The following is a 27,969-nucleotide window of genomic DNA, read 5'->3' on the forward strand; positions in this document are numbered from 1 at the left end:
CCGAAATCCTTACGCAGTTTTGCACACCGTCCATCGTTGCTTTGATCAGTCTGATCAGCTTCCCAGGAAAGCCGTTCTCGCCCATGATTTTTCATAGCTCTGTGCGGTCGATACTGTCGTATGCCGCCTTAAATTCGATGAACGAATGATGCGTTGGGACCTTATATTCACAGCATCTCTGGAGGATTTGCCGTACGGTGAAGATCTGGTCCGTTGTCGATCGGCCGTCGATGAAGCCGGCTTGATAACTTCCCACGAACTCGGTAATTTTAGGTGATAGACGACGGAAGATGATCTGGGATAGCACTTTGTAGGCGGCATTCAAAATGCTGATCGCTCTGAAGTTCTCACATTCCAAATGGTCGCCTTTCTTGTGAATGGGGCAGATTACCCCCTCCTTCCACTCCTCCGGTAGCTGTTCTGTTTCCCAGATCCTGACTATCATCCGGTGCAGGCAGGTGGCCAACTTTTCTGGGCCCATCTTGATGAGTTCGGCTGCGATATCATCCTTACCAGCTGCTTTGTTGTTTTTGAGCTGCTGAATGGCATCCTTAACTTCCCTCATCGTGGGAGTTGGGTCAGTTCCGTCCTCTGCTGCACTGACGTAGTCGTTTCCTCCATTGCGCTGGTCTCCCGTGCCTACGTTCTTCTCGCCATTCAGGTGCGCATCGAAGTGCTGCTTCTACCTTTCAATCACCTCACGTCCGTCCGTCAAGAGGCTCCCGTCCTTATCCTTGCACATTTCGGATAATGTCGGAGAAGTGCCGTCCATCAATCAGAACGTGGTCGATTTGCGATTCCGTCTGCCGTGGTGATCTCCAGATGTAACGATAAGGGAGGCTGTGTTGGAAAAAGGTGCTACGTATGGCCATGTTCTTGGAGGCGGCGAAATCGATGAGTCGTAGGCCGTTCCCGTTCGTCAGCTGGTGGGTGCTGAACTTTCCAGTCGTCGGTCTGAATTCCTCCTCCTGGCCTACCTGAGCGTTTAGGTCTCCTATAATGATCTTGACGTCGTTGCTTTAGCAGCGATCGTACTCGCGGTCGAGCTGCGCGTAAAATGCGTCCTTGTCATCATCAGTGCTTCCGGAGTGAGGGCTGTGCACGTTGATTATGCTAAAGTTGAACAGTCTGCCCTTGATCCTCAACCTGCACATTCTTTCGTCGATCGGTCACCAACCGATTACGCGCTTCTGCATTTCGCCCATCACGATGAAAGCTGTGCCCAGCTCGCGTGTGTTGCCGCAACTCTGGTAGATGGTATGATTACCTCTGAACGTTCGCACCATGGCTCCTGTCCAACACACCTCCTGCAGCGCTACGATGCTGAACCCGCGGTCCTTCAGTAGATTGGCGAGTATTCGGATGCTCCCGATGAAATTGAGAGATCGACAGTTCCACGTGCCGAGTTTCCAATCGCAAGTGCTATTTCGTCGCTGGGGTCGTTGCCGTTGGTCTCGGTTCGTATTCCTCTGTTGGTGATTTTCCGTTGCAATGCTGCAGGGCCTGACACCAATCCCCTAACTTTCCGGAGGACCAGGGTGCACAGTTGTGCTTAGAGTCCTTCACTGGCACACGGACGTAGATCAGCCGCCCCTAACATGGGGAACAGACGCTGTTGTGAGCCGCTCCTCCTGGAGAACAGACGCTCAGGCTTGCCGAAGCAAACCCCCTCCCCCCCTTCCCTGTCAGCCTATGACCAAAGTTCCCACCGGGGTTGGTACCCCGATCTTCCCTAAGGTTGCTCACAGTTCCCGGCCGGTACCACGGGGAGCTAGGGATAGGAGACCTTCATGCAATGCAGCAAATATTGTGTACAAAATCCCATCTTTGTAAACAACCTTGTTTACAAGTTGCTCGGTTGCGTGAAATGAAATACGTCTACGTGAATGAATGTTTGCATCACAATTAAAATTCAGAATTTTTATCTGTGCACGTCAAAATGGGAATTTCATAATGAAAATTTACTGGCTTAGGACACAACAACTAAAATAGATCAAATTAATGCAAGCATTAGCTTACTAATTTTCAACTGAATGAAGGTTTGACCAACGTAGTCGCAAATTGAATAAGTGAGAAGGGTCAGATCTTGCCATAGGTGGATTCATTCAGATTTTTTTTTTTGCTGCGACAGGGCTTTTGCTCCGTAGCGTAGGATATATTCCCAATGGCTGACCAGCTTCCGATGTTGTCAATTTAATAATGTTACGAGCGAAAATTGTGTTGTAAAAATATATATATTGGAGCAACATAAATTTTTATCGAGGTGGTTTTCAGTTGATGGATGTGACACGTGGGTAGGATTGTTTGCGTATGTGAAAGATGGGTGGTGAAGGACCGGATAAATCGATATGCGACCCAAAAGGTAATTGGACGCGAAAAACCGTCGATGGCAACAGACACGTTCATTAAATTCTGTAGATGATCTGATAATGTTCTCAGGATAAACCTAGCTGCTAGCGAGATATGCTTAGTAGGTTGTATTTTCAGAGTGAAGAAACTATGGCAAAAAAGTAGTAAATCTGCCACGCCAACACTGTTCCCATAAGTAATGGTAATTATCACTGCAGTAGATTCCAGAAATTCGCTGCGCAGCCAGTTTACCTACAGCGGAACAAACGATTCAACAAGCTGTGAAATCAGGGTTCAGGATCAAAAGTTGCAACTGTTGAACACAATCAAATCCAATGAAAAACCCGTCATCATGCACAGCGCATGCAAGTTAAAATAATATCCGAATTCCGGCTGCATCCCACGATTTCCCACGGCGGTCATGGATGAGCTGGTGGCATCAGCATTAGTTTTCACTCACGACTAGCAGACAGAGAAATGTGCTCCCGTGCCACCTGACGGGGCTGGGTGCGATATGCGTTATAAAATAACGCTGTTGGTGGGGAGGGAGGGGGGATGGTGAGACATCAAGGTTGCATTCCTCATCGCCGGACGCGGCGCGAGCATCCAGAGAGCTGCAGTCTGCGTTGGACGTTTCGCTTCAAGTAGCTCCCCATTTACCGATGCACTTTTTGCATCCTTTGGAGGTCCCGAGTTGCCCAAAAAAGCGAAAAGCTTCCTGCAGAAATGCCATTTTCATACCTTTCTTGTTTCGAAACCGTGAATCAAGGTAGAGAGAACTATGGAATGTGCATTCAGGTCTTGTCAGGATGTGTGTATGTGTGTGTGTGTGGGTTAGTATGCTGGCAGTCCAGATGAGATTATTGGACAGTGAACGTCGTCTCGTGCATCATGCGAAAATGGGATTCCATGGAATGTAGAATATAGGTGTTCAAGTGGCTGCTCTTGGGAAAAGGTTTACCGAATAGGGATGAGCTTGTTCGGAGCAGGAATGAACGTAGAAAAGCAGTAAAAATGTTTGCTTTCGGCAAGTTGAATGTTGATTTTTAATTCGAGATCCAGTTGGTACTAGGGAACGCGTGGAAAATTGCACATATTCTACTTTGTAGCGCAATGGTATCGGTAATTTTCGTAGTTTATTCTAGGATAAAATAGTGTGTATGGAATAAACGGTAAAACTTAACAATGTTTCACAGTTAACCAATGGAATAAAAGATGTAAATCGAGTTTTGGATGCACTACAACCAAAATACAGAGAAAATCTCCGGTTTTGTACAAACCGATCCAACCATTTATGCTTACGCTTGATTCAAACCCGTTAAAACAGTATTGCAACTAACTTGTGGAATTGGTATCCATTTAGACGGTGTTTATGAATCACACGACTGCATTTCGAATCAATTCTGTTACTTCGTTCTAATACTTAAATATATTCTGGAAACATAACTTGGACTGTAGAGGTCAAACGGGGAATTCTACTGAAAAGAGTAAACGGTTTAATTTGGATTGCTTAGCTTTTGTGGTACTTAAATACTCTGACTGCACAAAATTTATTTTATCAACGGTAATCAATGCTGTTTAGTTTAGTTTAGTTTAGTTTAGTTTAGTCGTCAATCAGTGTAGACCGTTTTACAATAGTGCTGTTGCCTTACATGCTATTTTTAATCATACGTTTTATTTGAAATTTTCAATAAATGTAGACTACATATACAAATATCTAAGAAATAAAAATCGATTTAAACTTAACGGCATGAAAACCTAGCAGTTAGTGTTCTCCTTACTATATCTTTAGACATAGTTAGATCTATACGCTCAAATCCAAACATCTTGAGGAAAACTCTGGATACTATATAGAAACTCCAATGGCCTCAGAAATGCTAGGGCTAGATAAAATCAAAGAACATCAGAGGACCTCACTGCAGTACAATTAACTTAACAAGAAACTCAGGAAATTTACAGAAACGTCAGTACGCTCCAGGGAGCTATAAATATTTGAAAAAAAAACAGCAATTGCTGGGTTTTAAGGGCAGTTGCCCCGTAACGTGGGTAGATCACCTTCTCGTGGTACGTTACGGGATGTAAGATCTACCACCGATTCCTAGTCATGACTACTTCAAACAAGGGGAACAGGATTTTTCAGTAATCCAAGGAACACATCTTAGTCCTTGTTACTTTTTATGCCTTGTTGATAGTGACAAGACTCGGTTTTGTCTACCGAGGATGATCTTAAAACAAGGAAAAAAAAAAAGTTAGTTAGTTAGTCTTCATTTATGTGATTCCTAATCTTCTATTCGTTGTTCCCTAGTTTAAGATTAGGGTGCTGATGCATTGGTCATGATCGGAATCATACCTTAATTTTGTTGCTAAGGAACCCAATTTTGACTGACAAAGGGGCGCGCCTTTGGAGGGTGTTTCAACACTCCGAAGGGTATAAATAGCGGGACCTTTCAATAAGAGTCGGATCCTTGCGATAAATGCAAGAGTGGCAACTGTAAAAAATCGAATACTTCATCATTTCTCAATAGTGATGGAGTAATACGACATGCACTAAACTAAGGACACGGGATATACTACAATGGATCAATTTACTGGTCGCAGTGGTGTTAGGTCCCGAACAGAGGAAAAAAAAGGGAAGTTCCATAAATATCAAGAAAATTGTTGGCACGTTAGAGAAGATTCGCGAAATTTCTTAAAATTAAGGGAACATGGCCATTGAGGAACGAAAACTTCAGGCAAGTCCAGAGAAGTTCGAGGAAGCATAGAGAATTTAAGGGATTCTCAATGATGTTCAAGGAGGTTTCAAAAACTTTAGGAGCATTTTAGGAACATATGTAAGGATGGTTCCATTAACTCATGAAAATTGCCAGAATTTTTTAAAGCTCAGGAAAACTTAGGTATGAGGACTTTATTGAAGTTCTGAAATCCTTATGGCAGTTGCAATCACTTCATAGACGCACCGGAAACTTCTAGAAAGTATTGACCTTTAATGATCTTCACGTTTAAAGACCGTGGTCTTTTTTATTGGGTTTTGCTCGTTTTGATTGGGTTTTTTCAGTCTTCAGATAAAAACTGCTGTTTAATTGCGATACATTTGAAAAGGACCTATCAACGCGTGTTTCGGTTTCCGTGAAAAGAGCCTAACAAGTTTTGTTTGCAAAAGTTGATAGGCCCTTTTCAAATATTACTCGAGATTACAGTTTTAATATCGCCAACATTTTGAACCAGGGGTTGGGATTTTCAACAGAGCTAGTTTTAGTTTTAGATCGTGTAGATTGTGCTGAATCGAAGTCGGTACAATTTAATTTCCCATGAAGAAGGTCAAGTCCAAAGACTGAAACGTCGATCATAAAACATCGTATGGTTTTGAACCACCGTCAAACTAACAACCCAATACCAGAAAACATTGTATTTTTATGTTTTGCTGATTGCAGACAAGTTTTGTGTCTAGTTCCCGTAATTACAATTTTACGTGCTTCTTAAATGGGATGCATGTATGTGATCTGGGTGAGCGCACATATGCAAAATCAGTGAGTAACGAGCTCTAAATTTTTGGCGTCGATGCGAATTAATTAAGATCATCAGTTTTGATATCTGGTGGAGTATTTTTTTGAAAATAGATCGCATTTCGAGTTAAAATTATTTTGGAGCTTCAGTGTCATCAACAGTTACTTTTGAGAATCTGCTCTAAGATCAGTTAGCCCCAACTCGAATTATTTTATATCATGGAATTTTAAAGACAATTGACACCGTCTTCAACCTGAGGTGGAATTTGAAAGCTGTTGGTGTCATGTTTAACGTATTAATCACATGGAATTTTGACGTCATCTCAATAGTTTCAGATCCTTGTTCTTGATAGTTATTGGCATACATCGGTCATATGGACTGTTTATGCCAAAATGAATTATTTTAGAGCATCTGTATCATGAACAATTTGCACAATTAGTACAAATTAGTTGAGAATTAGTCTTAATGAGGGTTGCATTATGATGAGCATCTATACCGCTAGATCAGGAAATGGGTCTCATGGACTGTTGACGCCCACTTGAGTTTATTTGGATCATTGGTATTGATAGCTTTGGTCGTGGATTATTAAAAATCGGTCATGTGGAGTGTTGGCAATAAGATTTTTCTTAATAATTTTCAAAGCTCATTAGGGCTCATGTATGATTTCCGAAAAAAAATTTTTTTAAATAAAACATCAAAAATGGTTATCTTTCATTTAATTCCACTTAATTAGTTTTGGTATCCATGACAGATACGTATTTCAACTACAGTGTGCAATCTTCATCAGTGTCATTTTCACTTAAGACTTATAAAAAACCTTAATGCTCATCCACTCATCCTTTTTTTCTAGTTCTTTATTTTTCCAAATTCAAAATTAATTACATTTCATTTTAACCTAGGTGTTCCAGCTACTACAGTAACTTACCAGCCTTTATTGTTATGATATATATGTATAAGTGTTTTAACATTATTCCTGCCTTGACAATTCAGTATTTTAGACAGGTTGTCAGTACAACAATTTACATCTTAAAACTCAAAACTAAAACTAGATCTTATATAAGTATAAAGGGAATTTATCGGTGCAACTGAGGATTGCAACGATTTTTGCCTGAAATTATTAATTATTTTGTTGGACATTTGTTCTCAAGTCTCAACCTTCGAAATTCTATGTACCTCGATAGTACTGCCAGGGAGGCAACTTCAAATGCTTTTTTCCTGGTAGTGCAACAACTAGACCATAAAAGGCGTAAAGGATGGCCGGTCTAAAAACTTGTTTAAATATTAGAAGTTTATTCGTCTGGCAAAGTTTGGATTTCCAAACTTGGAGGCAAAGTTTGGAGTTTGGATTGGATTTGGAGATACAAACAATTTATATATTTGATACATTTGGCTTCAATGCCCTCAATGTGATCTTTAAAAGTAATTTTTTGGTCTAGTACTAATCCAAAATATTTCAGTTGGTTTGACCAGGAAATTGGAACTCCGAAGAAACCTTCCGACTTTGTAAATACGAAGAGAAAATATCTAAACTTATCTGCAGTCTGCTGAAAATAACACGAAGAATTCTTTCTTTAGCGGAAATGCCTGTGTCATCAGCGAACAAAGATTTGTGAAAATGCTATACAATATAGGCCCAAGAATGCTACCCTGAGGAACTCCTGCTCTAACAGGTAGTCGTTAAGATTTGGAATTACGATAACTTACCTGCAGAGTTCTGTCCGTTAATTAATTTTGAACTAATTTCATAATATAAGTGGAAAATTTTGCCATCGCCGTCACTGCTGTCAGCCGCTGTTTTGCCGGAAAAACTCAGTGGAGCGCGAACACGGATCTCTATGGTAGTGACCACTACCCCATCAAAGTTCAACTTTCGACCGCCATCTTCCCGATGACAACACGGAGGCCCCGATGGCGCTATGAACTAGCGGACTGGGATAGCTATGGTGAAGCCTTTCAGTCCTTGTTACTACAGCGTAATCCGAACAGCATTGAAGACTTTTGAGAAGTGGTATACGAAGCAGCAACAGCAACCATCCAAAAGACCAGCAGCGTTCCGGGGCGAAAAGCGCTACGCTGGTGGAATGAAGATACGAGGAAAGCCGTTAAAGCCCGGCGTAAAGCACTTCGCCGTGTAAAGCGCCTTCGTATCGGACATCCCGACCGCGAGGACGCTCTCCGTCACTACCATGAGTCGCACAATCAATGCCGGCAAGAAATCCGTGTCGCCAAACGAACCCGCTGGATGGACTTTCTGGAAGGAATGAATTCGTCACAGTCTTCGGCCGACTTATGGAGGCAAGTCAACGCCCTCAGTGGGAAACGGCGTATGACACCGCTCCACGTACAGATTAACGGTGAAGCTGTTTCTGACCCTGCAATTGTAGCGGACGAACTCGGCTCGTACTTTGCCGATCTCGCAGCCATCGAGAAATACGAAGACGAATTCAAGCGGAAAGCTAAGCCTTCGACGTCATCCATTGCAAGTTTTTCTGTTTCTTCTGACGCTGGAAACTCGGACATCAACCAGGCATTCTCCTGGCAGGAATTGCAGCATGCCCTCCGCTGCAGCAACGGAAAGTCGGCCGGTCCTGACGAAATTGGGTACCCTCTACTCAAGAGGTTACCAACGCCAGGCCAGCTACGGATGCTGGAGCTTTTCAACAAGCTCTGGCTCACCAACTCGTATCCAGCGTCGTGGAAAGAGAGTTTAGTCATTGCCATCCCAAAAGCCAATGAAACAACCCGTGAAGCTAGCAAGTTCCGGCGAATAGCCTTGACATGCTGTATGGCCAAGACCATCGACAGCACGCCTTCCGTCAAGGGTACGGAACGTCAACTTATTTTGCAACATTAGGGGAGGTCCTCAAGAGTGCCAACGATAGCGGTCTCCACACCGAGATCGTCTCGCTGGATATATCGAAGGCCTTCAACAGAACGTGGACGCCCCTCGTCTTAGAGCAGCTTGTCAACTGGGGGCTGTGTGGACCCATGGTCCACTTCATCAAAAATTTCCTGAACGATCGCTCTTTCAGAGTCGCAGTGGGCAACACGAGGTCCCAGCTTTTCAGAGAAGAGACGGGCGTCCCACAAGGTTCAGTTATCGCCGTTCCCCTCTTTCTTGTGGCCATGAATGGAGTTTTCGGAGGACTGCCGAAAAATGTTTACATTTTCGTGTTTGCAGACGATGTACTCATCGTAACTACCGGCCCAACAGCAGCACGCAACAGGATCAAGGCCCAGGCAGCAGTCTCCGCTGTAGCCAGGTGGGCCAGCGCGGTAGGTTTCCAGCTGTCGGCCACCAAAAACGTCAGGTGCCACGTGTGTCCATCCCGGCACCGTGTCAGCGGGCCACCTATTAAAGTTCAAAGCCAGCCCATACCACTGAAGAAGACGGTCCGTATTCTGGGGGTACTTGTTGACCGGTACCTCAACTTCGAGCAGCACTTTAAGGCGATCAAGAACAACTGCTGCAGTAGGATCAACTTGATCCGCACTATCTTCTCGCCCCCACCGGTCTAACAATCGTGACACTCGTTTCCGGGTTGCAAGAGCCGTCATCGATAGTCGCCTACTGTACGGTCTTGAGATGACGTGCATCGCCACCGAAAAGCTCGTGCAGATACTAGCACCAACTTTTAACACCTACGATCGGATTGTCTCCGGTCTATTTCCGTCAACGCCCGCCGATGCCGCATGCATCGAAGCGGGTATTCTGCCCTTCCGCCATCGTATAACCGCAGCAATTGCAACGAAAGCCGCTGCCTTTACCGCAATGACCTCTGGAAATGACAGGATCTTTCTCCTCGATGAGGGGAACAGACTCCTCCACATGACTGCCAATTCGGAGCTCCCCTCAGTGGCCAAGGTCCACTGGTAGGGAGACAAAAGTTGGCGCATACCTCCACCAAAAATCGATAGTCGGATAATAAGCAGGTTCAAGGCTGGAGATAACTCTGAAGCGTGAAGAGAATAATAGCCGAACTGCTAGGCTCGGACTACCCAACCCATGCCCACATATACACAGACGGATCGCTTTCCCGAGCCGGGGTCGAAATTGGGGTAGCCGGAATTTCAGCACCGATGAGTAGCAACCTACCACCACAATGCTCGGTTTTCTCCGCCGAAGCTGCGGCCATCTTTGTTTCCGTTACAACACCCTCGCACCGGCCCATACTGGTGCTATCCGATTCGTACAGCGTGAAACAAGCCCTTACATAGGAGACCATGGCTCACCCCTGGATATAGGGTATTGTGGAGGCCACACCTCCGAACACGGTGTTTTCCTGGATCCCTGGGCACTGCGGTATCCCAGGAAACAGCGAAGCCGACAGCCTGGCAGGGTCTGGACCAGCTGGCCCCCGTTACACCGACGAAGTGCCACTACAGGACATAAAGCGATGGATAGTCAGCAAAATGTGGGAAGCCTGAGAAGCAGAGTGGTGCCAATCCCAATCCCTCTTCATCCGAAGAATCAAAGGAACGACGAGCAAGTGGACGGATAAGTCAAAAATACGGGACCAGAAGGTGGTTTCTCGTCTTAGGACAGGCCATACAAGGATCTCACATAGTTTTGGTGAGACGCAGTTCCACAGAATGTGCTACGTTTGCGGAACCACTGCATCGGTGGAACACATCCTATGCCTGTGTCCGCAATACCAACAACTACGGGAGCAGTACGCACTTCCCAACAGCATTAGGGACATACTGGGTGACGAACCTTCCACTTTAGCGACAGTTATTTATTTCCTCAAGGGCGCTGGTTTATACAACAACATTTAGGTCCTTTTATCTTTCTTTTGGCTGACGGTACATCTCTACCGGACGGGGGATTACCCCTCCTACGGTGGAGCTCCGATCTCTTTCAAAACCCTACCTAACTTTGATGTACCAGATTGTTTTTTTTTTTTCTTCTCGTTGCCTGTATTGTTAGACTTTTTACTGGAATCTGTTTTAATTGCTTCTATTTGAGTACATGTGAATTGTAAGCCAACTCCGTAACAAAATTTGCTGGCAGAAACCCCCTCTAGGGTCTCCCATTTTATAGAGATGAACTAGCCAACGGCTAAAAATCTCTCTAATAAAGTTTAAAAAAAAAATCATGCCAAACATTGTCGAATGCTTTTTCTATATCTAGAAGAGCAACTCCATTTTACCACCTTCTTTAAGCGCAGGAATAGGTTTTTGTGGGGGGAACTCGGGTCTAATTTCAAAACATTATTTTCTAAATGTTTGTTCCTCAGGGCAGAGAATCACTTTTTAATTTATTTTTGCAAATCCCACCAGATAGCTTTCATGGTAGGATCGCGTGTTCTTTGATATTGAAGATCACCGTTTATTATAATTGAATCGAATTTAGCCTCACATTTTGGTACTGAGGCAGCTCTTGCTTCAACTATAGAGGAAGTCAAGAGCATGATTAATTTCATCTTTGGTTTGGAAAGGTATTTTTGTATCAAAGCTATATTCCATACATGTTTGATATTGCTCCCAATCAGCTCTAGGCCGGGAATGGGCGATTAGGCCAAAGTAGATATTTAAAGTTAAAGGAACTGGATCGAGTTCTCGCGGTTGTCTCGAGGCTAGTGGAGATTTACAATTTTTTGGATGGGAAAAGGGAAGAAGGAGGTTTGAAATGTGGTTAACGATACAAATATTTAATTAATCCTAAAACATGAAATTATTTCTATTTATCTTGAAAACAAACATTGAAAACAAAACCCACACGTACAAAATACAAACTAAACACAAGGTTAATCAAACTTACAATCTAAGGTTAATATTCTTAAAATAAAAATATATGAGTTTCATAAACTCCAGATCGCGTCTAGCGAAAATATCCCGAACTGGAACATTAGGTTGCCTACCTCGAGCCCGAAGGGAATCATAAAGATGTGATCTGACTCCACGATACTCCGCACAAGACCACATGATGTGATCAGCGTCCTGGTAACCTTGTCCACATTCACAGAGATTGCTGTCTCCCAACCCTAAACGGAACAAGTGAGCGTTTAGACAATAGTGATTGGAAATGACACGAGACATCACGCGAATGAAGTCTCGACCCAAGTCCAACCAAACTTCGACACCTTAGGGATAATTGAATGTAGCCATCGTCCCAAGCTCCCTTGACTTCATTGAAGTTGCCAGCTAATGAGCGACTGCTGACGATAAATAGAGAAAAACTCACCATAGGCGATATTCATTCATTCCTTTATTTAACGTCGGTCTCTGTTCCGCAATCTAGTGCCAATCACCGACGGACATCGATTGCCATCCATTGATGGCAATCGAATGTTCAGGAAGGCAGCTTCCACACCTGCGTAGGATATCGCACCCATTCAACACACATGGGCCGGGACCAATGGCTTTACTTCCCTTCCGAAGGAAGACGTGACCAGAGATTTTTATGCCTCAGAAAAATACCACCGACCTCGTCTGGGATTGAACCTAGACCCATTGGGGTGTTAGAAAACAGTCACGCTTACCACTACACCACCGGCGCTGGCTCCATAGGCGATTTGTCGATCATCAATGTCGCCTTCCATAGCGCCCACCTTCGCAAGAGAATCCGCCTTCTCATTGCCCAAAATTGAGCAATACGAAGAGACCCACGCGAAGATGATGATGAAAGTGCGCACGGATGAAGCACTAAGCAGCTTTCGTATTTTCAAGAGAAAATACGAGAAGTGCTTTACCGGCCTAATGGAACGGATAGCCTCGACAGAACTGAGACTATCCGTAAAAATAAAGTAGTGGTCTGCAAGAAGTGAAGCAATAGTTTCCAAAGTGTAGTGAATTGCTGCCAGTTCGGCCACATACACAGAACAAGGAGCTTCAAGTTTTCGAGAGGCGCTATGAAATTCATTAAATACACCAAAACCAGCGGACTCCTCTATTAGAGATCCATCTGTGAAAAACGTTCTTGCAGAATCAACATGGCCAAACTTTGCAGCGTTTAATGACGGAGCAATCATAGGACGATGATGCTCTGGAATTCCGCGGATTTCCTGCGTCATAGATAAATCAAAATTCACTGAATTGCCGAAATCGGAGAAGACTACATGATTGGGAATATTTCTTGAAGGACTGAAATCCTGTGTTAAATATAGGTAGTACAAAGTTATAAAACATGTTTGAGGATTTAGCTCCAGAAGCTTCTCAAAGTTTTCGATCACCAGTGGGTTCATTACTTCCCAACGGGTGAGGAGCCTCAGAGATAACCCTGAAAAACGGACCGATAGTGGCAACATGCCCGCCATTACTTCGAGACTCATAGTATGAGTCGAGTGCATGCATCCTAACGCGATACGAAGACAACGATACTGGATCCGTTCCCGCTTGATGATGTGCGTTTTAGCTGCCGACTGGAAACAAAAACTACCATACTCTAAAACCGATAAAATCGTTGTCCGGTACAACGTCAGAAGATCTTGTGGATGGGCTCCCCACCACGTTCCGGTAATTGATCGAAGGAAATTGATCCTTAGTTGGCTCTTTTGAGAATTTATGTATGGGCCCAAATTATGGGGAATTTAGACCGACATTACATCCATTTCCCCTATATGTGGATTTTCATTTACATAAAGTAAACTCATGAATTTGTTCGGAAATAAATATGTTCCTTTGAAAAACAGGGGTCAACTTTCATTAATGAACAGTCCTTACGAAACATTAATTATAGTTGAGTTGAAATCACGTGGCTAAATGTTTTTATTTGCCCCCGGTCCACGGTGCTATATAGCAATAATGAAAATTTGCATTCGATCATGGCCATCACATTTCAGTTAAACGGTTAGATCAAACAAATACGCGTCCTAATTACAATCCTCCAAGACCTACCCACAAATTGAAACCCATTTATCACCCCCGCCGGTTCGAACAGCCACCATATAAAGGCTCAATTAATTTCTGACCATTGTCGATAGCATCCATGGCGGTATGGCGATGTAAATGACTAACATGCATTCAGCTGGATACAGGTAGGTAAATAGATGTTATTAGTCGGATGGTTGGCAGCGATTAGCAATGTTCAGTCAAGTGTCCTGATTTGGGGTGATTGTTTTGCCCTCATTCGATGAGCCACCCGACTGCTGAATGTGATTCTGAATCATGATTAGAGTAGAGGGGATTCAAGCATGGTGCCAATTTATGAGCTCCATTGTTGATGGATGCCGTGTTCTCAAAAGACCTAAGGGGGTTGAGGGATGTAGCTGGAGCAGAGAAAGGTCATGGCTTTCGCCGGGTGCAGTTGTGTAATAGTGATTGCAATTATCGATGGTATCGACCAAATTGCTTTCCGCTGGCAGTACGAGTAATCGATCGGAGAGTTTCATGATGCAGGCTACTGAAATGACCTGAAAAGCAATCAAAGTAACTATTTCTATGACATTCTGCCTGATTGGGTTCATTGAGCAAGTAAAGATTATTTACAAATCAATGAAGCATATGAGGAAATCATTCTAGGTCAAGCTACTAACTTTAAGCAAGTGTGTTCACAGAGCGTTTTAAAAATCTTTCAACACCTGAAACTTCCGATCAACCATCTCAGGAAGCAAGCCAAATTTCTTCAAGATTGAAACTACAACACCAACAATCTCGAGTACATACCTACATGTAAAGAAAGTAATCACCTGCACAGCAAAAAAATAATTTTGATATCACGTCAAAGTGGATGCACTACAATCATGTCGAAAATATGGTGTAATATTACTTGCTAAAAAGGACAAAATTATCATTAATACAATGCATGAACTGACATTACGCTGCTTTTACTGCATATGTTTATTTATGTGGTCATAAAAATTACATAAAATTTTCGACATGATTGTAGTGCATCCACTTTGATGTGATATCAAAATTATTTTTTTGCTGTGTGCAACAAAATTGCACATCAGCACTACAAGCAGCACCATCAAGTACGTAAAACTTGATCCCACCCCCGATCGGGGCGTTAGTCTGCATACTTGCACATACCGGGTCTGCCATAAACCAACGAGATATTATCTTATCGTCGTCGTCCGTGCTCTGCTGACGATATCAACACTTTATGCAACACTGTCGCAGTACACGATAAAAATATATCGAATATAGTCGGTTTAAGTTTATGAACATGAAACGTTACGACACTAAAAGCATGTTTTATCTTTAAAGCAAAATTACATGCCCAGAGCATTCCTGCAGCTTGAACGTACTACACACATTTTCTATCGGTGCATATCAAACATTACGCTCTCTACACTCTAGGAGTAATTCTCCGATATAGCTATTTGTAAGAGGGTTCCTCCTTCGTGCCAGAACCTCCTCGACATGCCAACAACCCATCCAGGCTTGCAGCCACTTTATTGCTTCGATGGCAGAACTTTTCGAGCATGTAACAGAACCACTCTTCCACCAACCGCAAGCCCTGCATGCATCGATGTATGCTACGCACGTTTTGCATGAATCATAACAGCAATTTGAGATAGAATATATTGTTGCATGTTTGCTCATTTCTGTGCTGCACAGTAATACACCGGGGACTCCCTTAGCTCAACCACAGGCACAGCTAAAAAGCAAGACCATGTTGGAGGTGGCTGGGTTCGACTTCCCTGGACATAGAGTGTGATTGTACTTGCCACACCATTATACGAATGCAAAAATGGTAGCAGGCATCGAAAGCTCTCAATTAATAACTGTGGCAGTGCATCTAGAACACTAAGTTGAGAGCACGCAATGAGCTTATATGCGATAAGCAACAAGCTTGAAATGCGAGGAAGAAGAAAGAAGATAGCAATACACCAGCTACCCATACCTTTCATTGATTGTTCGTTTGAGGAGAGGGAATGGTGGAAAAGATGCAATTTTTCCATCTTATTTGCAGATGGTTTACTATTAGATTGCATATTGCCATGCAAGCAGAGCAGCTTGTTGCATGTCGTATTATGGACACCTGTTAAGGTTTATCATTCGAGGAAGCTCTCTGGATTGTTTTCAGTTTGCAATTATTGTTTTATGATTCGATAAAGTTCAATCGCTTAGTTAACCAATTTGGCAGCATACGTGGAAATTCAAGAAGTGTTTATCGATAAGATTGTCGATCATTAGTCTGTCAAAAGATAGACCATATAGATTAGTTTACATGTTCCTGGTAACAGGAAAAATTAATTTACTCGTATGAGAACCATAGCATTAAAATGATCATCCCCTATTGTGAATACATTGCTGAATGTAAAATATTCCAAGACTAACCAAGAGATGTCGGTAGCAGCTTGACACCCAATAAAAAAATATGGATTTTGTGATTTTTATTCCTCTATTCTTTATTCGAACTATGGGCTTGATACGTTCCGTCAACTTCTGCCCAAGCTGCTGGTCAACCTCACCGGCTGCTTTTTTTTTCCAGTATTTGGCCATTGAAATAGTATCATCAACCATTGTTCCATTCTCCTTCTCTTGTAGATCTTGTAAACAAATGTATGTCAAAAGATTCCAGAACCAACCGCTAGGAGCGCAGTACCGGACAAAAAGAAGCGTACCGATTCTAAATTGGCAGGACTTTATAGCCTTTCGTGGGTGTACGGGAAAGGCACCCTGCGCTTTGGTCAGAGAGCGTATAGGGCATCGTTGTGCCAATTTGGTCGTGGCATCGAGTATGAGAGAGTGATTGCAGTTAGATCAAAAGTGCCTGAGAAAAATGCAAGCACTTTCGCGGATTACACGGAGTTGCGATAGTGAAGGTATGGTCACAGACAAGCAGACAAAACATGCTTAAGATGTTCATCGCTTAGCATAATCAATTCCCTTGCGTTTTACGTTTACACGCTACAGTCATCTGTTGAGGGTAAAAAACAGATGGCGATAGTGTTTACAATGATAAATGTTCAATGTGTTGTGTCTGTTTGTCTGTGATATAACATTGAGGTAACGTATGGATTAAATCAAAACATTGAGAAATATAACGCATCACTTTCAGGAATACTTCACTTCGCAACCGATGAACCATTCTGACGGCCATATGAGTACCCAAGTTACCATTTAGTAGCAATATAGCTTGTAAATACTTACTTTGCTTCAGAATGGTTAGTTGGGAAATCTGATGAAACTATTCCCTTTCTTGAAACTAATCCCTTTTGATTTCCATTCATTCTCTTTTCGTAATTTTCATATAACACCATCTCACGCAATACTCTACATTGATTCAATGATTCATTCCGAGTGCTCGGTGGACCAGCGATTTAAGACGCGAGCCTTATGGCAGATGAAATGGAAATTAGTGCGGATTTATCTTCCTCGGGAAACAAGAAAATCCTGGAAAAGGCAGAAAGAAATTGCAGGTGAAGTGCGGAATGAAAAACGAAGCGTTAGAGAAAAACCACAAGAGATTCCAAAAACAACATGGTGAGACCGAGCCTATTATTATTATTTATACAAAAAACATCAAAATTAAACTAAATACCCGCTAGGTTTGAAAAGAATATTTTCGAACCTGGAAGTGTGTATTCAATACTAATATCCAATTGATAGAGGTAATACAAACATGCGAGGCTTATTTTAAGTGAAAGTAACCTCGGAATGGGCGTGACTCTCCAGACATTCTGCAATGGGTTGTTGGATCTGCGATAGAGCTATCATCTTCTAACTCCCGGACTAAAGCTGTCTACAATGACCATAAATGTGGCATGGAAGAGAGAGTTCTTCCATAATAACACTGCCGGCCGGTGGGGGTTAGAAAGAATACACACACAAACACACACACACACACCTCGGTGTTCGAGAAAGGCAAAACCATAACTGTTTTACTGGCAAAATCTGCAGCAAAACTCATGCATGCAGGCAGGTATTCAATTATCTTAAGTGATTTGGCAGAAGAAAAAAAAACACACACACACACGCTACCAAACACATTTATTTACATAATTATACCAATAAATGGTGGGATTGTAAAAACGGCCGTGATATCATCCCACTACGGATGAGAAATATTAAAATAAACAGACAATCGTTATTTTATTAATTAATTAAAAAAGCTCGCATGTATAAACAGTACCATTTTACCGGAGCACTTGTAGTGTTACTGTTAGTGTACCTAACTCCGCATTTCAATTGATTTTGGAAATTCAAAAACACTACCCCTACATTCGTTGCGAGAGAGTCACTCATTGATATGTTTTGACGTAGGACTACGTCTGTGATTTCTATGGAAAAATGGAACATGCAACAAAATTATGAAAGATTTCGAACGTTAGTAACTCAGCTGCCCCTGGACCAAATTTAATAATTTCATAACCAATCGATCAGAAATATTTCTATACATTTAAGACTTTATCATTTTTCAACATGTCACTTTTAAAAATTGCACGAATCAGGAACTGTTTATTTATTTATTTATTTATTTATATGACTGAACATCAACAGGCGTTATTAGCCCCAATGATGTAACTTAAGCTAAACATGAAAAGTACTAATACAAAACATCAATAAGTACATAGATAGTCATCTCGTTAAAAAACGGGACATTACTAAACAAACTAAACTGATCTAGAAAAAAACGAACTAAACCTCCGGCGAAGCAGCTGGTGAGTCAGATCAAAATCAAACAGTGCGGAGACCCTATTGAAGAGTTTCTGTAAACCTCCGATTGCACCGAACATGCTATAATTAGTTCGCTGTATGGGCCGGCGCAGCATTGAATTATTCCGTAGGGCTCGGGGTTGAACATTGATGTCAATTTGCTCAAGGAGGACAGGGCAATCGGTGCGTCCATGCAAAATATCCGCAATAAGCAATGTCCTTGCCGTATCTCTTCGGACCAACAGGCGCTCCAGATGGATCAGTTGCAAGCGACTTTCGTAGCTAGGCAATCGGAAGGGACCCGTCCACGGCAGTTTTCGTAGCGCATATCTCAGGAACCGTCGCTGAACATACTCCGACACCGTTGTTGTAGTGAGAAGTCCAGACAACCGAGCAGTATTCTAATATGGAGTGAGACAAGGAGCAGTACAACGATTTAAGGCAGTAGATATCCGTGAAGTCTTTGGCAATCCTGAAGATAAACCCTAGAATTCTGGAAGCTTTGTCGACGGCGTGCGAGATGTCCTGCTTGAAAGAGAGTTTTGTATCCAGAATCACGCCTAGGTCCTTAATTTGGCTGACGCACTCAATTTCAGTGCCTAACAAAACATACTTGAACATAATAGTCTCTTTCTTGCGCGAAAAAGAGATAACCGAGCATTTGGACGGGTTAACCTCCATACCATTCAGAATACACCAATCAGCAAAATCATTCAGCTGACGTTGAAGGAAGCAACAGTCTTCAATTGAGTGAATTCGGAGGTAGAGTTTAAGGTCATCTGCGTATGTTAATCATGGTCCCTCAATTACCAGATTCACGTCGTTGAAGTAAATCAGAAAAATCAGCGGTCCCAGGTGATTACCCTGAGGTATGCCGGATGTGGCAGGAAACGTACGGGACTGGTGATCACCAATGACAACAGTAAGATTGCGGCTGCTGAGGATACCAAGCCTGTCCAGTTTAGCGATTGATATGCGGTGATTCAATTTATCGAAGGCAGCAGATAAGTCAGAATAAATGACATCCGTCGGAGCACGATCCGACATACTGTTAGAGATGTAGGAAGTAAGGCACAGCAAGTGAGTGGCAGTGGAGCGACCAGCCATGAAACCATGCTGGTCCATACTAATATACGGCTTACAGTGAGCGAGTAACGGTTCCATAACAACGAGTTCGAACAATTTAGCGACAGCGCTAAGCGAAGTGATGCCACGGTAGTTGCCAACGTCCTGTTTGCTGCCTTTCTTGTGTACTGGAAACATGTGCGCTAGCTTCCAACAGGATGGGAAAACACCGACGTCCACATACCGTTGAAAAACGTGCAGCAGTGGAGACAACAAACTATCCAAGTGCTTTTTGAGGAACGCCGATGGATTTTCGTCAGGACCCGGATTGTACTACGACTTGAGTTTCGAGGAAGCCCTGGAAAACATCTCGGGATTGATGTCAATTCTGCTCATGGTTTGGCCAGAGAGTGGTACGTAGCTGGCCGCCTGTCGGACATGGTCGTCACTCAGTCGCTCGTCCGTGAAGACACTAGCAAATTTTTCAGAGAACAGGTGACAGATATCTTGCGTAGATGAGGCCACGTTACCATTATGTATCATAGACGACGGCAGACCAGCTTCATGACGTTGTTCGTTGACAAACTTCCAAAACTGCTTGGGACGTGACTTAAGCTTCCGCTGCAATCCACGTCGATACTGAAGAAAGCACCGTTTCGCAACTCGTTAGTATTCGTGATTGATCCTGACATAGTGACGTTGAAGGGATAATGTGTGGTGCTTGGTGAGCGGTTCTCTTTCTGGATTTCAGTCGACGAAATTCGCTCGTATGATGATGAATATTTTTCGGAACGTGTCTGTCAATGACATATGCCAAAACATTGGAAATAGTTTGAGCAACAGACGGTGTCCAATAAGTTGTCTCAATATAAACTGAAGAGTAACTCAGCGATACTACCATGGTCGGCGTTGCGAAAATCGTAGGAAAAAGTGGCAGGTGAAATATTAGAATCATGCATCAGCTTAGTACTTAACGTCACCAGTAGCTGCGGGTGGTGCCGATCCAGTCTCACCAGAAGAGTGGGTGCCTCGCAAAAGAAAGAAGCTATGTCCTGGGCGGTAACAAAACAAAGATCCAAACTGCGGTTGTTCTGGTTAATAACATGATTGATTTGAGAACTTCAGCGGTTGGATTTGCGGTATACAGAACAGAGAAAACCGATTGGAATATGGGTTTCGATGAGGTCACGCTCCCGTATACGGTCGGGAGGAAAGTAAACCGCACAGAGAAACAAGGTACGATCGCCCAGTTTAATCGACGACCACACCTGCTGTTGCGATTGCAACGAAAGAGACAATTTTTCCGATTTTCTGAACGTTGTATTTCTAGTGATAACGTTAAAAAATCCCTAATGAATGAAAATTTAAATGTACAGTAGTATAAGTTTTTGTTTCTGTTGTACATAATAATTTTAGATTATTCTTAGACGATAATTAGGTAAGTTTACTGGTTTGTGTATAAAGAGACTTACGTTTAGTGTCCCTTTTTGTGTTTAGTTGTTCGATCGGTGATGGGATCACTGCTTTCAATGTGTTTTGTTTCTGTTTTAAATATGCGTTAAAGTCCCGTAGATTCCCGAGTAGCAGCTATATAATAAGTGATTCTAGGTTTAGTTTAGTTTTATAAATTCATTTTCTGCATCATCACTGCATTAACTAACCTACGCTTACGACCGTACTATTTCACTGTACTGTTTCACCGTACTATTAGTTCTAGTTCACTTTTATTACCAAATGCATTATATTCACTAATTTAAATAGGATAAGCAAATTTCAATTAATTTTCACTAGCAATAAGTAGGAATTATATCGAATTTAAATAAATACATTTTCTTCGATTACGGCCTTTTCTTTTGATCTGTGCCTGTCTGTCTGTCTGTCTGCCTGGCGTTTTGTCCCGGTGACTCACCGATAGTGGGGTACGTCAGAGCGGACAATGTATTAACATTTCTAGGTACGTACCATCGCTGCAGTTGGATGTGTGGTGCGGCGCAACGAGTTGTTGCGACACCTGCTCTAAGCATGTCCAAGCATTATTTTCTAGTAGCCTCGCTCTAAACCTAGAATTTATAGCCACTAAAACACCTCCACCTTTAACTTCCCGACTATTAGCAGCATTCCTATCGCAACGGAAAACTTCATAATCGTCGCCAAACACCTGACGAGAGAGCGTCCGTGAATCCAACCATGTCTCCATGAGAATAATGATGTCGTAGCAAAGATGCGAGGTAGCTACGCGAAAATTGTCGACATCACAGTTGATACCACCGACGTTCTGATAATACAGCAGCAAGTCTGAAGGAGCAGGTATAGTTTCAATACGTCCTAGAGTCTGAGCAACTTGCGAAGGATGCCTTGATGGTGCAGGCAAATATTGGCTGGAAGCAATGAGCGGATCAGGAGTCGTTGAATCGATAACAGAAATTGACTTGCCTATGCTGTCGAATTGGAAGACCCCTGCACTACTCCCACACGCAGGGCCGGGACGACTGCTGAACGCTGGCTGGAATGGCTCGACTGTGGTGGGAGGTACAAGGGCTTCCATGAGGCCAACTTCGGTGTGTCCCAGTGTCCGGTTGAGATAATTAAAATTATCACCAGCGAAAAGTGATTTCCCTAACACAGATTTTAAAGTTGAATTCCATCCGGTCTCACCAAACGATGTTTATTCAATCACCTCGTGGTGAGTGGTGGTTTTCTCAAGTACACAACAAAAGGCTCACCGCAAGCAGCTAGCTATCAAGGCTGACCTCAACCGCTGATCGGATTCAGTTCCAATCACTGTGTGTGGTGGTGTCTGGTCGTCGGCATCAACAGCAGCAGCAGCAGCAGCAGCAGTGCTTTCGGCGCGTGGCGTTGAACATTGTTCTCCAGTACACAACGAAAGACTGCCTGCAAGCCGCACCGCTATTGATCGGAATCAGTAGCTCTTCGTGAGTCGCTGTGGGCCATCTATGTCAAGTGCGTCATACTAAAGAGTATACACAGAGAGAACTCCGCTCAAATTCCTATTCCTACACAAAACACAAGCTCCTACTGCAGTTAACAAATAAGATCTATTATATACGACCACGTAGTCCTACGTCACCATTGCGTACAACCCCACATGGCTGTCCCTTGTTTTTTTTTTTTTTTTTTTTTTTTTTTTTTTTATAATTTGGATCTATCGCAGCTGTTTGAAAATAACTGCGATTTGTCTTCGTCAGACCCTAGATTGAAATAGGCAGACTAAGGATTGATACAGGTTTATTAGAACAGCCATGAGTTTGAACAGAAACCTGCGTGTTCAGCTTTTTTAACTGAATTCCTCTTATCACGATTAATATTAGTGAAACTTTAAAATCTTACATTGTAATCCTTATACCAACTTTATTCCTTTTGCAGAACTCATAAACCTTAAGGTTGGATTAAAAATTAACCAAACAAAATAGTCAAATTCTAATTAGGGGGCCGAATGCCACGAAGAATACACCGAAGACGATAAAATTGAATGGTAAGGAGTATGATGCCTGCGAATCAATGAAATATCTTGGAGTAAATCTTACAAGCACACTTAATCGTTCAGCAACAATAAGACATAACGGCACCGGTGGTGTAGTGGTAAGCGTGATTACCTCTCACCCCAGCAGGCCTGGGTTCAATCCCAGTCGGCGTCGCCGGGATGTTCTGAGGCATAACATCTCTGATCACGCCTTCCTTCGGATGGGAAGTAAAGCCGTTGGTCCCCGGTTCATGAGTTGATGGGTCGATAGGTAGGGTCCAGGTGTGGGAGCTGCCTTCCTGGCACGTCGGTAGCATTGGTGCTCAGCACGGAAAACAAGATCGACGGAAAAAAACAAACCAAAGGAAAAAAAACAATAAGACATGCGTAAATGCATTAAAATCAGCAAAAACTATTGTCCAATTTTGTAAAACTTTTATGTCACCTTGGGAAATTGGGAGACTAATTTATAACATAGTCATTTCTCCGGCAATTCAATATGAATCAAAAGTTTCCACACTTACGAAGAGAAGTAGATTACAGTTAGCTAAATACGAGAAACTTATTGTTAAGGATATATGGAATAATTGTAGAAAAACAAATAGGAAGTTGAAAGTTGGGAAATACTCAGCAGGAAAAACAATGAAAAGAAGAATTAGAGTCGGTAGATTTTTTTATGGACATATCTTTAGAATAACGTCAAAACATCCGCTAAAGCTAGTTTATAAATTTATGTTTAGTTGGGGAAAAAAGAGGATCGACCTTGTTTTACGTGGAAGGATACTCTTAAGTAGAAAATCCCGGGATTGTGCATTTTCCGGGATTACCAAATCCCGGGAAATATATTTATAAATCCTGGGATCGCGAGAATCCCGGGAAATTTTTTTTTATCACTCTTTTACCCCATTAAATCTATCTTGGAATATCTGTAGCAGAATCCAGAACTTTCACATCTAATGAAATATATCTCTTCCCTTCGTTTGTCATTCATTCTGATTTATCGAAAGTATGGCACACAGACATTGTAACGTTGTCCATCTATTTCTATTAGTTTTTCATATGAATGCGGTTTATTTGTTTAGGATAGGTTTCCAATTAATATACCCAAATATGAACCATCTCCAATGGAATTTATAGCATGGTTCGTTTATTTAATAAATTGCTATAAAATGGTATAATATTTAAGTTTCAATGCCTCTTTTCCAATGCAACTTCAAATGTATATCAACACTAGGTTACCAATTTATAGAATAATGTTGTTGTTAAAATGAAAAGGAAGATGGCTTTAGTGCAAAAACGAACATTCTAGAATGTGATAGAAATATCAAATGTCATTAGCAGTCGACATTGGCCATTTTCTCTAAAAAACGAGGTCTTTAGTAGCATTTAGGATTCTTCTCGTTCACTTAAAGTTCATAGCGGCAGGTGAGCAGATGTTTAATTAAAATTTTTTTCTTACAATCAGTGATCTCCGTTTTAGTTTCAATTAAGGTGTAACTTAACTTACTAGTCTCAACTGATGAAAAAAACTCAGTATTTGCAGTTTGTAGAGTCCTTCCTTAGATTAGCGAGCTGAATCTTGTAAAATGCTTACTCCTTCTGGAGGAACTTCTATATGTCACCGTTTTCAATCCTGGCTTCCATAGCTCTCCATCGCTGTCATTTGTTACGCACAAAGGTATGCATTCCCGAGCAAAGTCGGTTAACAAAATGAAAGCAAATCGATATTAATGTTTGCAGTTCCTATCATAATGAAAACTAATTTTGATTACAATTGCCGCGACAGAAGTCTGATATCATATTGTGTTTTCTCGCAATTTCACATGTACAAATAATAATGTTTCTGTGTATGCACGTAGCTGAAACTACTACTTGTTGTTTGCTGCAGAGAAGCAAGCAATGTCTGGAATTTTCAAATATAAAAACCTCGTAGATCTTAAAATTGTGACGTGTGATAGAAAAATGGACTCTACAAGGAAACACCTTAAACAACTTAAGATGAAGTTCTGCTGTCAACGTCTTGTTTAAAATTTAATATAAGTTCATCTGTTGTTGAACTAACGATTTTTGTTTATTTGTTTTGTATAACACATTTTAGGTCATTTGTGTTTTGCCCGGGGTGAGATTTGAGCTCAAGTCTTTCAGCGTGAGAAGCATGGATGCTAACCATGGGCCTAACAATAGGCCCGTATTCAGTTGAACAACATGAATGCAAAATCAGTAATCAAATTGATTTAATTGATAGCAGGATTACTTTTCCGTTTGATTCAACAGTGTAACATTGTGCTATCATTTTTGCTGTGTTAACCGTTAAGTCATCCAAAATGAGATCAACTGGAGTATTCCAAATAAGTTACATCATAACAGCAAATTTTGATTTCAATTTGATCTTCAGCTTTGCTCGGGTTACCTTTACCCGTTAGTATGTAATCTATGTAATCCCAAAGCACGGTAAAATAGTTTTTACAAATACATTCATGAGAGAAATCATCCACCATAATCATCATGATCTTTACGGACTATTGTGAAATTTGGCTGACAAACATAACATCATGTCACATTAGGGAAATTCTTAGATATCAAAAGACATTCATTTGATTTCAGAGAACTCCATAGAAGTTCGTGGAACTTCGTAAAACTTCAGGGACCATCATAGATCTTCAGGATACTTCGTAGAATGTTAAACAACTTCGTGGACGATGATTACGGAAGATCGCATGAATTATTTGAAAGTTCAGCAAGCTGGGCAGAAATTAAGTTGTACCTATCGAAAATTTAAGCGATGGAAAAATCTTTGAAGTACTGGGTCTGGGAACTTCGAAGAAGTCGATGGAATATCCCAGGATTTTGTCGAATATTCTACATTTTCTTGGCGTGATCGACTGTTACGAACTATGTTGAAGTTTATGTGGCTTTCAGTCTTTTGATGCCTGGAAAACGGGGTTTTAAGTTTTCATCTGAAGGTTTCGGTCACATGTATTGTGTCTTTTTCAAAGAATCTGTGTAAATATGTTTTTTTAAAGACAATGTTGGAATTTCTTTTTCGATTTAACGTACTAACTAAATTCTTTTTTAGTGTTAAGAGCCCACAGCAGGATAGGCAAAATTGTCACGATGTTCGGTATCGTATGCTAAAAAACAAGATCTCATGTTAGCCGTACATCATACTCTCGAGCAGGGTTACTTCCACTCACTTGCTATAAAAAAATGTTTTTTGGAATTATGAAATCATGAAATAGTATAATGCTAATAAGTACTTGTAAATTACAAGAAGAGGTCATGAAGTATATGTTTAACACATAAAATCTGCCAATATTGCTTTCAGTGCGTCACAATCAGCGATTTTACGACTCGTGAGCGCTCACTCTGAGTGAACGCTCACGAATCATAAGATCGCTGATTGTGACGCTCTGAAAGCGAAATTGACAGGTTTTATGAGTCAAACACATACTTTACACCCTCTTCTTGTTACTTACTAGTACAACATATCATTATAACATCTAATGATTGCATAATTCCGAAAAATATTTTTTTTATAGCAAGTGAGTGGAAGCAACCCTGCTCTCGAGGAGTACATTCGAGGACATTTCTACTCACTTGACCACTCCAGTTTTGCGGTAGTGGCGGGAAATTCAAAATGAACCGGCTGGCAGGACTTGGGTGCAGTTTCTCGTTTTGGCACCACTTTAACTATGGCGGTACCGATACGTTTTGTGACTCTTGTGCTCTTTGCTGTTTAGGTCTGAGCATCAAAAAAATGAAAGCCACATAACCTCCAGAGTATTCTACATATTCAGAGAACTTTATGTAGGCTTTAAGTTCATGTGACTGAGTTTAAGTTCAAGAAACTTCTTGAAAGTAAAGGAATCTTCGTATAACTGATATTCACGGATTTGCGTGATATCTCTTGATATTAGTCAATACTTTTCAACTTATTTAATCAAATAATGTTCTGAAGATCAGCAACTGTTCACAAATTCAAACGACACCTTTTAGACATCTTTCTAACATGGAAGCTTGATTAGAGAGTATTTAAAGGATATGCAGTTGGTCCGAGATTTAAAGATTTTTGGCTCTCTGAAGATGGCAGATCGGTTAAGAAGTACTTAAAGATCTTCAGCTCATCGAAGATCACAATAAAGTCCTCTGGATATTTTTCAAGGCTTCAGGTGGATCAAGTATTATTGTGAAGATATTCTCCCACAACTGTACGTTGATCAGGAAATATTCAAAATATCTCCAGCTAATCGAATATTTCAATGAAGTCCTGTGAATATTCGATTGGATCAAGTTTTATTCTAAAATATCCAAATTTGGTTACATTATTCATATTCAACATATTCAGGAAGAAGCTTAAAACATGAAGTCAAAAACTTCATTTTTTTAACAAAAATCTTCATATGCCAGCTTAAAATTTAAAAAAAATCCATCGGAAGCCTTCAGCTTCCGCACATCTTGAAACAACTTCACAAATCATGAGATGTTTTCAAAATGTCTGCATGAAAAAATGGCTCCACAGAACTTTAAATGTCTTCAAAATGCAGATATGTCTTTAAATCTGGTGTCCCTAGTATTGAAGGAATCTCCATTTTTTAATCTTTCTTCGAAGGAGATGAAACATACAAATATTAAAACAATTTACTATCTTTGTTCACTTCCCGGGATCCCGGGATTTCCCGGGATATCAAATAAATATTTTCAGAATCCTGGGATGGTGGAAACCACCGGAAAATGGAAGCTCTACCCTTAGCAAGATTTTGTAAGGTATAAGGGGATGGATGAAAGAGACTGGAAGTTACTAGCAAAGGATAGGGAAAAAAATTAAGAAAACAGCAGAGGAAATCTATAAGGAAGTGATAGTGAAATTTCGGATGGGGAAGGTAATAATATACAGAAGGTTTGAAGAATAGAACATGAACAAAAGAAGAAAGAAAAAGTGCAATAAAAATAATGAAATGGATAAAAATTATGGAAAAAATTAGGAAGTGTATGGAAACTGATAGAAATAGGAACATAAAAAA

General features: G+C 41.5%; 1 protein-coding gene across 1 annotated transcript in view; it reads right to left on the reverse strand.

The window, feature by feature from the left end:
- The window catches only part of LOC135705450 (NADH dehydrogenase [ubiquinone] 1 beta subcomplex subunit 2, mitochondrial-like), a 247,189-nt gene that overhangs the window by 176,497 nt on the left and 42,723 nt on the right, over window positions 1-27,969 (reverse strand). The gene's annotated exons all lie outside the window — the stretch shown is intronic.

The sequence above is a fragment of the Ochlerotatus camptorhynchus genome, unplaced genomic scaffold (assembly GCF_037179485.1).
Source record: "Ochlerotatus camptorhynchus isolate MF236.1 unplaced genomic scaffold, CSIRO-AGI_Acam_v1.1 ptg000267l, whole genome shotgun sequence".
Classification (NCBI taxonomy): Eukaryota; Metazoa; Arthropoda; class Insecta; order Diptera; family Culicidae; genus Ochlerotatus; species Ochlerotatus camptorhynchus.